The following is an 11564-nucleotide window of genomic DNA, read 5'->3' as shown; positions in this document are numbered from 1 at the left end:
GAGCCCACCGCAACTAAATAAATGTATTAACCCCTAAACCCCTGGCCTCCCACATCACTACCACTTACTAAACCTATTAACCCCGAAACCTAACAACCCGCTAACATTATATTAAAATTACCTCATCCCTATCTTATAATAAATTTAAACTTACCTTTAGATTTAAATTAGGTTTTAATTTTAGATTAGGGGTTTGGGCTGAAAAAGAGCTAAATGCCCTTTTAAGGGCAATGCCCATCCAAATGCCATTTTCAGGGCAATGGGGAGCTTAGGTTTTTTAGATTAGGTTTTTATTTGGGGTGTTGGTTGTGTGGGTGGTGGGTTTTACTGTTGGGGGAGTATTTGGTAGTTTATTGTAGGCTAGGGTTTTTTTATTTTAGGTTTTTTTTTTTTATTTTCATAGGACTCTTAGATTAGGTGTAATTAGTTTAAATATTTGATAATTTATTTTGTGTAACTTAGTGTTTGTTATTTTGTGTAACATAGTTGTTAGTTTTTTGTAACTTTGTCATTTTTAATAGTAGGTTTAAATTATTTGAGTAGGGTTAGGTTTTTAAATATGTAATATATTTATTTTAATTTGTACTTTAATGTAATTTTAGCACAATTGTTAGGGTAGGTTAATTAATAGTTTAATATTGTTTAATGTAATTTTAGTATAACAGTTAGGGTAGGTAATTAATAGGTTAATATAGTTTAATTTAAATTTAAAGGTAAGTTTAAATATATTATAAGATACGGATGAGGTAATTTTAATATAAAGTTAGCGGGTTGTTAGGATTAGGGGTTAATAGGCTAATTTAGTTTATGGCAATGTGGGGGGCTGGCAGTTTAGGGGTTAATAGGTTTAGTTAGTGTTGGTGATGTTTGGGAACGGCGGTTTAGGGGTTAATAGGTTTAGTTAGCGTTGGCAATGTTTGGGAACGGCGGTTTAGAGATTAATAGGTTTAGTTAGTGTGTTGGCGATGTGGGAGGCCAGGGATTTAGGGGTTAATACATTTATTTAGTTGCGGTGGTGTCGGGGAGCGGCGGAATAGGGTTAATAAGTTTATTAAAGTTGCGGTGGGCTCCGGGAGAGGCGGGATAGGGGTTAATAACTTTAGTTGCGGCGGGGTCCGGGAGCAGCGGGATAGGGGTTAAACATTTTAGAATACTGGCGGTGCTTAGTGACAGGGTATAAATAAAGCTGGAAAAAAGCCGAATAGCAGCGAGATCGATGACTGTTTAGTTAACAACAGTCCGCTGCTCATCGCCCCGTACTTGGTGTGCGGCTTTTTGACAGCTTTTTTGTTAAATATGGAGAGCGTATTCAGGTCCGCGGCCGCGATGTCAGGCGATCGTATTGGTGCCGTCGAATGCAAGAAAGTTGACGGCTTGATAAATAGGCCTCAATGTAACACATGGCACTTACAAGTTCTGATGAGTGGTCAATGACACAAGTATTGAGCAATTTGATGCGTAAGTGATAGTAAAAAATTTATATTTCAATCAGATTGGCTGTCATAAATCATGTGATTATGCAGATCCCAATCAAAAGTGGTGGAAGACTTCACTAGTTTATGGGTTGTTTATGAGTTTACGTCAAATTTGGTGCGAAAAGTGTTACGTCAAATTTGGTGCGCAGTGGAGAGTGGGACTTGTATTACATGCGTTAAACATAGTGCAAACAGATTTATCCAAAAAAGGAAGTTAGCTATATTATGTAATGTATTTATATTATTTTTATCCCTATATTTACTAGCGCACCAAATTTGAAGCAATAATATTGTCCCCTTGCTTTGTAATTGCACTAATCCAACATGAAAATATGAATATTTCACATTCCAATGTTCATCACATGGAACAATATGTTTTATTTATTCATAAATACATATTTTTCTACATATATCTGATGGTATTTTGCACAACTATATATTTATACCTAAAGTATATATATATGTATACAGATGATTATATATAGGTATAGATATGCACCAATATATAGGAATATCTATTTATAAATACATATGTGCAGGACGTTTAAATGTGAAATATTACAGCAAATACACAATTTAACACTCAGAGAATATGAATAGACCGGTCCGGTCGCCAATGGCGACCTAAATTTCTTGCGGGCAAGTAAAATTTTTAAGTTACCAGCCCGAGCGGCGACCTGACATTTTAAGTGGGATATAAGAAGCAATAATAAAAAATGTCAAATTGCCTTTCACATATGCGCACACATGGGAAAGGAGGGTAGAAAGGGGAGGTTCTTTCTGTTAAATGCATTCAAAGACCTCCCCTTATCTCTATGGCTCTTGGTCTTTTCCTTATCAGTTGCTACTTCCCACCCCTAAAGTTGTCTGCGTGGGAAGACATCCTGCTAGAGCGGTGAGTGTTTCTTCTCTGTGTATGAATGAAGTATTGGTTAAAGTGACTATATAGTTATGGTAGGCAGCTTGCTCACGCACATTATGCTGACGTACTCCAGGGTCCTCTGCAGTACTTCAGCACAGTGTACACGATCAAGCTGCCTACCATAACAATATAGAGCAGTGCACAATTTTTCTGTATACTATTAATGCTCCAAAAACTGACTTTACCAATTAGTAGAGAACATACCATCTCCATGCACCCAGAGTCGCACTAGTAGTTGAAAGGCAGCTGGGCAGAAAGGGGGGAAAAAAAGTATTTTTAAAATGCTCGTTATGTCACTGCTCATTGTCCAGCTAAATGCAGTACCGCTCACAGTGGCTGCATTAAATATACTTAGTCAATCATAACCCCCCACATATGCTGAAGTAAAAAAAAAAAAAAAGCTAAATTATATACTTTTTTCCTTAGGTGGAAAAAAATCAAGACATTCATACAGTATTACAAAGATAATATCCCTGTTTTTTTATACCTGGTGATAGAAAAATATTTTCTAAAGTTAAAGCCTTTTTATTAAGTCCCAAATATTAAGCAGCTTGCAGGGCATTCAAATTGGGACCTGTGTCTACAATGCTTTGTGGGATTACAATAACACTATTTATATTGCCTTTTTACATAAGATATATACACACTACATGCAGATACGCACGGGCGACTAAAGTTTCTTGCGGGCTGGTAAGTTTTGTCATTTACTCGCCCGGTGGGCGAGGGGAGTTTTTGGGTATTCATAGGCCCTGAACACTTAATCAAAAATAAATATTGCATAAATATATAATTTTTCATGTTTTCATCTACTTCATTGCAAAGGGCCCCAATTCACTTATATATACAGTAGGTCTATATGTGTTTACAAATGTATTTATGTGTGTATATGTGTATATATGTTTGTAAATAAGTATATACACATATAAATACATATGTACACACATATAAACATATATATATACTGTATATATTTATATATACATACATATACATATTTAGACGTGTATTTATGCATCTCAGTGTTAAAGCCGTTTGGCTGCCTTTTTTTCTAACACCTGAGCTAAGACCTCATATCTGAGCCCTTATAACTTTTTTGTGCAATTTTCACTTTACGCTCAAAACAAGTGTTGGATTTTATTTCTCAACAAATTTTTCTCCTCTATTGACTTCTATGGGGAAGACGTGCTCGTGCACGCGACAAGCAGATTTACCTAACTCACGTAAAAAGCGTAGACAAGAAAACTTGTAATACCAGCGTTACAATTGTGAAACTAACTCATTCTTTCTTGCGTTAGTCCCGCTATGACAAATAGATCAAGAAATTACTATTTCCCTATGGGGTTATGGCTTTTACTTGTGTGAAATACACTACAACATCAAATTGTTATATAAATTTACATTACATCAACTACAAATCACCATCAACAATACGAAATCTTTTTGATAAATTACATCATATTTAAACGGACAGAAAAATATTTTTCACATTTCATTATTCACAAACAGTAGACAATTGGAAACACGTCTCATTTACCTCTATTATAGCATTTCATTTATTCAACTCATATGCTTGCATGAACAGCATATCTACATAAGCTCAACACATGATCATTATTGGATGCACATACATGACTTTTGTCATTCACTCATACATGTGCATTGATATTCTGGGGGAAAACACATATAAACAATGAACACATTTGCATCATACAACTATATTGGAAGGTTGCTTAACATTAGATTCTCTCTATGAATCATGAAACATAAAATATGGATTTACTGTCCCTTTAACATCATGATTCACTCAGAATATACCATTAGGAATTACGTACAATAATAACATCATTAGAACATATTACAGCTGTCACTTTTTGGGAAGAAACAACAATGCTATACTGCTTTATATAAATCAGCATATGTGGGAGAGAATCACAATATATACGTATATGTACATAACACGCATCACACAACAACAAAGCACACATTTATATTTTTAATCAGCACACAAGAAGAATGTTGTAAAATACAACAAGAGAATGACGATTTGCTAACTAGAGAGGCAGGTTGCTAATATGATGACGTCATTATAAGCTTCAACCATATAGATTACAGCTTTAGGACTGTACCGCCCCTTTCAGAAGTTTCTCACTCAATACTACAATATTACATATACGTAAACGAGAGTTTGGAAGATCTTCATTATTATTGCGATTTTAATGGGACGTGTACAATATTGACATCTCGCAAATCAGCAAATCACTTATATATACAATACTACAGATGTCAGCCGGAAGATCGTCATTATTATTGCGATTTTAATGGGACGCGTAAAATATTGACATCTCGCCAATCACTTATATATAGAATATTACAGATGTCAGTAGTTTATCGTTTACAAACAATATTGCAGCAACATTGATCGATCAGATTCTATGCCTTGTCTATGCACATTATACACAAGTATGCACTTTCATTCATGTTAGCGTGGACATGTGCTTTTTACTATAAGATCACGTTTAATAAGTATTTATTACGCATATGAACAAACATTATGAAGGTGCACTGTATATGTTATATTTTACAATTTCACATTGCGATTCATTGGGGGGAAACAAAATTTAAGCAAACACCTAAAAAAAAACGCCCACTTTGAAAGCATTCGCGCCGCTCACATCCAATCAAGTCAATACAATCAGCAATCATTACGAACACGCTACCATTGGACATATTGCACTATAAATCCCCCAAACAACATGGTCCCTTGTGATCGACATTGTATCAAATCGCTTTTGTGTTTTTGCATACCTTGTTACTCCTTGTGTGTTTGCTCTGCTGTTTGGCTTTGTGCTGCTTAGCTTGGCAAATATGGATAATCCTCAGCTGCTGCTGGTGCTGTTGCACAAGTGGTGTTCAATAGAATCAGCCGGGCTCGGCGTCTCCAAGAGAGACGTTGGGCGCATCTGGTTAGAGGTCCTCCTGTTCACAGGGTGAGGCCCACCTTGGATAACATGAGCGACTTCGAGGTTTATGACAAGTATAGGCTCAATCGCAAACGGCTCATTAGCCTTTACGATGTTCTTAAACCTCATATGGAGCCACGTACACATATGCGGACTGCAATCCCTGGTATGACCAAGATGCTAAGTTGCATACACGTCTTGGCCTCCTGACGTTTTCAATCCGGAGAAGGGTACATGCATGGGCTGTCTCAGGGTACCTTCTCTGTGGTTTTTGACAACTTTCTGGACGCCATGGTACGAGTCAGTAAGCGTTACATTGGATTCCCTCAAAATGATGGTGATTGGAGGCGCCTGAAGAGGGAATTCTTTGCAATAGCTCAAATGCCCAATGTCTTGGGAGCAATAGATTGCACCCACATATACGCTGCATGCTCCAGAAGATGACTTGCCCTTGCGAAATCGCAAACACTTACATTGTCTCAACGTGCAGTTTGTTTGTGACGAACGGATGCGGATTATGCAGGTGTGTGCGAATTTCGGCGGGGCTTGTCATGATGCCCGCATCCTCAGACAGTCGTCCCTGTGGCGGCAGTTTGAGGGCAGACAGTTTCCCCCTTGGTGGCTCGTTGGTGAGTACTTGTGCACAACATGGTTAAGTAGTTAGACAATTGCCACTATAGTCTTAAAAAACAGTTGTGTTTGTGTAATGTGCAAAATGTGCAGCTATAGGATGCGCTTTAACCATGTCATTGTCTCTTTCCGCAAATGTCTAGTTTTAGCTCCAAACAGATATGTAGCATGTCTTAGCTTAAATGGGCAGCTCAAGGATGCAATTTAACCGTTTCTTTCTCTTTTAGCAAATGTCTAGTTTATGCGAAATACGCTTAGGTAGCATGTCAGCTTAAATGGGCAGATAGAGAATGCGCTTTAACCATGTCATTGTCTCTTTCCGCAAATGTCTAGTTTTAGCTCCAAACATATATGTAGCATGTCTTAGCTTAAATGGGCAGCTCAAGGATGCAATTTAACCGTTTCTTTCTCTTTTAGCAAATGTCTAGTTTATGCGAAATACGCTTAGGTAGCATGTCAGCTTAAATGGGCAGATAGAGAATGCGCTTTAACCATGTCATTGTCTCTTTCCGCAAATGTCTAGTTTTAGCTCCAAACAGATATGTAGCATGTCTTAGCTTAAATGGGCAGCTCTAGGATGCAATTTAACCATTTCTTTCTCTTTTAGCAAATGTCTGGTTTATGCGAAATACGCATAGTAGCATGTCAGCTTAAATGGGCAGATAGAGAATGCACTTTAACCATGTCATTGTCTCTTTCCGCAAATGTCTAGTTTTAGCTCCAAACAGATATGTAGCATGTCTTAGCTTAAATGGGCAGCTCTAGGATGCAATTTAACCATTTCTTTCTCTTTTAGCAAATGTCTGGTTTATGCGAAATACGCATAGGTAGCATGTCTTAGCTTAAATGGGCAGATAGAGAATGCGCTTTAACCATGTCATTGTCTCTTTCTGCAAATGTCTAGTTTTAGCTCCAAACAGATATGTAGCATGTCTTAGCTTAAATAGGCAGCTCTAGGATGCAATTTAACCATTAAACCGTTTGTTTCTCTTTTAGCAAATGTCTGGTTTATGCGAAATATGCATAGGTAGCATGTCCTAGCTTAAATTGGCAGATAGAGAATGCGATTTAAACATATCATTTTTTTTTTTATGAAAATGTTTATTTTAGGGGATTTTCGTGTACACAAATGAATTGTATTTTAATATAATAATTTGAACGATATTTTTAATATTTGTCATTTTGTTATGTTCATTATTTATAGGTCATTCGGGTTACATGAGCCGGCCTTGTGCCTGATTTGTATTAATGATATCCAATCCTGATTGAATATTTTACAGATATGGGTGTTGGTGCTGGAACCTCAAGCCAGGGTTCGTCACAGCATGGTATGTCTCATTTTAATTTACCTTTGTCTACAAACCTGGACATAACCTGGACATAACATTACATAATACATTCACATTGATCGATATTTATATGGATACTCTAATTCTCTTTTCTTGTTATTTTAAAATAAGAATCACAAGATTACATTGTAATACAAATCTCAAATTATGAGTATTTGAAGATATCCCTTCTATTCTTGATATCTTCATTTTATTGTAATTTTATGTTCCTGGCCATTTTATATTCTGCCCCTGTGTAGTGCTTGACATTTTTGGAATACATTTAGACAACACTAACACATTTTTGCATATGTGCAGATTAGAAAAATATACATCTCATATGCTTTGATTTTTTATTCTTATCATTAAAGGGACATGAAAACAAACATTTCACTTTTAGGATTTAGACACATGTGTCTAAATTCAAATTTGATTCGATTATATAAATTGCTTCAGTCTATTGTTATCCTTATTAGAAAATCATATCTAGGTAGGCTCCGGATCAGCAGTGCATTACTTGGAGTAACCGGCTGATTGTTTGATGCAGAAAATTGCCTATTTTCATTGGTTCAACTCATGTCTTCAGATAACAGTAGTACATAGTTGCTCCTTTAAAAAAAGATTATACGACAATGAAGCAAAATAGACAAAAATAAGTCTATTGGAAAGGTTTTTTTAAATCACAGGCTGGATTTGAAACATGAAAATTAATACAATTACACATTTTTAGTTTCATGTCCCTTTAAGAGAGAAGGATAATTAAAGAATCTTGATAATATCCTTAAATTACATATTTGATTGTAATTGCATGCTCCATCCCATTCATTACAGCAACATATGGACTAGACAATTCATTAACAACGACATTGTCAAATAAAGATATTTTAATATTAAAGGGACACTGAACAAAAAAGTTGTCTTTTGTCATTCAGATAGAGCATGCAATATTAATAAACTTTCTCATTTACTCCTATAATCATATTTCCGTTATTCTCTTGGTATATTTATTTGAAAAGCAAGAATGTAAATTTAGATGCAGGTCCATTTTTTGGGAACAACCTGGGTTGTTCTTGCTGATTGGTGGATACATTCACCGACCAATATTTTCTGAACCAAAATATTGCTTAGCTGCCTTATTTTTAAAATAAATAAAGCAACAGAACGCGGACATATTGATAATAGGAGTAAATGTTAAATTTGATTAAAATTGCATGTTCTATTTGAATCACTGAATTAAAAAATTGTGGTCAGTGTCCCTTTAATAATAAATATCTTCATTCATCCTTACATTGTTTTGATGAAACAATATTGATATCTAAATCACATATTCACTCTTGGACTTACTTTATAGATATAAGCACCATGATGACATATTTTTACAGATATCTTCTGTTTTGCATTGTGATCAATATGTGTTGTGTCCTAAAAAAGATTACTGTACATTGCACAAATGGATCTATGTGCCACATGGCTTCGGTTACATTTGTCACCAGTTGTTATTCAAAGTGTTGTTTGTGTGTATTATTTTAAAAACATTGATCAATAGCTATATTTAGATATGCCACAGAATCATATGAGATGAATTGTCTGTCTAGTATAGTAAGAAATTTAACATATGTGAAAGACATCATTTTCTTTAGAATCACCTTGATTAACTCATGCCTTTATTGTTCATATTTGTGCTCTATTCTTCACATTTCTAATTATATTATTTCTTCTGTTAAGTTTGATCAGTCCACGGGTCATCATTACTTCTGGGATATTACTCCTCCCCAACAGGAAGTGCAAGAGGATTCACCCAGCAGAGCTGCATATAGCTCCTCCCCTCTACGTCACTCCCAGTCATTCTCTTGCACCCAACGACTAGATAGGATGTGTGAGAGGACTATGGTGATTATACTTAGTTTTATATCTTCAATCAAAAGTTTGTTATTTTAAAATAGCACCGGAGTGTGTTATTACCTCTCTGGCAGAGTTTGAAGAAGAATCTACCAGAGTTTTGCTATGATTTTAGCCGGAGTAGTTAAGATCATATTGCTGTTCTCGGCCATCTGAGGAGTGAGGTAAACTTCAGATCAGGGGACAGCGGGCAGATGAATCTGCATAGAGGTATGTAGCAGTTTTTATTTTCTGACAATGGAATTGATGAGAAAATCCTGCCATACCGATATAATGTCATGTATGTATACTTTACACTTCAGTATTCTGGGGAATGGTACTTCACTAGAATTACACTGTAAGAAATACATAAAGCTGTTTAATAACTAGAGATTATGTTTAACGTTTTTGCTGGAATGTAAAATCGTTTTCATTTGCTGAGGTACTGTGTGAATAAATGTTTGGGCACTATTTTTCCACTTGGCAGTTGCTTAATCTGTTTTTCGGACAGTTTCTGTTCTCCCTCACTGCTGTGTGTGAGGGGGAGGGGCCGTTTTTTGGCGCTTTTTCTATGCATCAAATATTTCAGTCAGCAACTCATTGTATTCCCTGCATGATCCGGTTCATCTCTACAGAGCTCAGGGGTCTTCAAAACTTATTTTGAGGGAGGTAATTTCTCTCAGCAGAGCTGTGAGAATTATAGTTTGACTGAGATAAAAAACGTTTATTCTGTAATTTGTTTCCTGCTTTCAGAATTTGTTATCTTTGCTAATGGGATTAAACCTTTGCTAAAGTTGTGTTGTTTACAAGGATTGAGGCTATAACTGTTTCAATTTATTAATTTTCAACTGTCATAGATCTTCTGTGCTTCTTAAAGGCACAGTACATTTTAATATTATTCTAATTGAATTGTATTTCCAAGTTGCAAGTTTATTTGCTAGTGTGTTAAACATGTCTGATTCAGAGGATGATACCTGTGTCATTTGTTGCAATGCCAAAGTGGAGCCCAATAGAAATTTATGTACTAACTGTATTGATGCTACTTTAAATAAAAGTCAATCTGTACAAATTGAACAAATTTCACCAAACAACGAGGGGAGAGTTATGCCGACTAACTCGCCTCACGTGTCAGTACCTACATCTCCCGGTCAGAGGGAGGTGCGTGATATTGTAGCGCCGAGTACATCTGGGCGGCCATTACAAATCACATTACAGGATATGGCTACTGTTATGACTGAGGTTTTGGCTAAATTACCAGAACTAAGAGGTAAGCGTGATCACTCTGGGGTGAGAACAGAGTGCGCTGATAATATTAGGGCCATGTCAGACACTGCGTCACAGGTGGCAGAACATGAGGACGGAGAACTTCATTCTGTGGGTGACGGTTCTGATCCAAACAGACTGGATTCAGATATTTCAAATTTTAAATTTAAACTGGAAAACCTCCGTTTATTACTAGGGGAGGTGTTAGCGGCTCTGAATGATTGTAACACAGTTGCAATACCAGAGAAAATGTGTAGGTTGGATAAATATTTTGCGGTACCGACGAGTACTGAGGTTTTTCCTATACCTAAGAGACTTACTGAAATTGTTACTAAGGAGTGGGATAGACCCGGTGTGCCGTTCTCACCCCCTCCGATATTTAGAAAAATGTTTCCAATAGACGCCACCACAAGGGACTTATGGCAAACGGTCCCTAAGGTGGAGGGAGCAGTTTCTACCTTAGCTAAGCGTACCACTATCCCGGTGGAGGATAGCTGTGCTTTTTCAGATCCAATGGATAAAAAGTTAGAGGGTTACCTTAAGAAAATGTTTGTTCAACAAGGTTTTATATTGCAACCCCTTGCATGCATTGCGCCGATCACGGCTGCAGCGGCATTCTGGATTGAGTCTCTGGAAGAGAACATTGGTTCAGCTACTCTGGACGACATTACGGACAGGCTTAGAGTCCTTAAACTAGCTAATTCATTCATTTCGGAGGCCGTAGTACATCTTACTAAACTTACGGCGAAGAATTCAGGATTCGCCATTCAGGCACGCAGGGCGCTGTGGCTAAAATCCTGGTCAGCTGATGTTACTTCTAAGTCTAAATTGCTTAATATACCTTTCAAAGGGCAGACCTTATTCGGGCCCGGGTTGAAAGAGATTATCGCTGACATTACAGGAGGTAAAGGCCATGCCCTGCCTCAGGACAAAGCCAAAGCCAAGACTAGACAGTCTAATTTTCGTTCCTTTCGTAATTTCAAAGCAGGAGCAGCATCAACTTCCTCTGCACCAAAACAGGAAGGAGCTGTTGCTCGCTACAGACAAGGCTGGAAACCTAACCAGTCCTGGAACAAGGGCAAGCAGACTAGGAAACCTGCTGCTGCCC

Source organism: Bombina bombina, chromosome 6 (assembly GCF_027579735.1).
Source record: "Bombina bombina isolate aBomBom1 chromosome 6, aBomBom1.pri, whole genome shotgun sequence".
NCBI lineage: Eukaryota > Metazoa > Chordata > Amphibia > Anura > Bombinatoridae > Bombina > Bombina bombina.
This window is presented reverse-complemented; position numbering follows the sequence as displayed.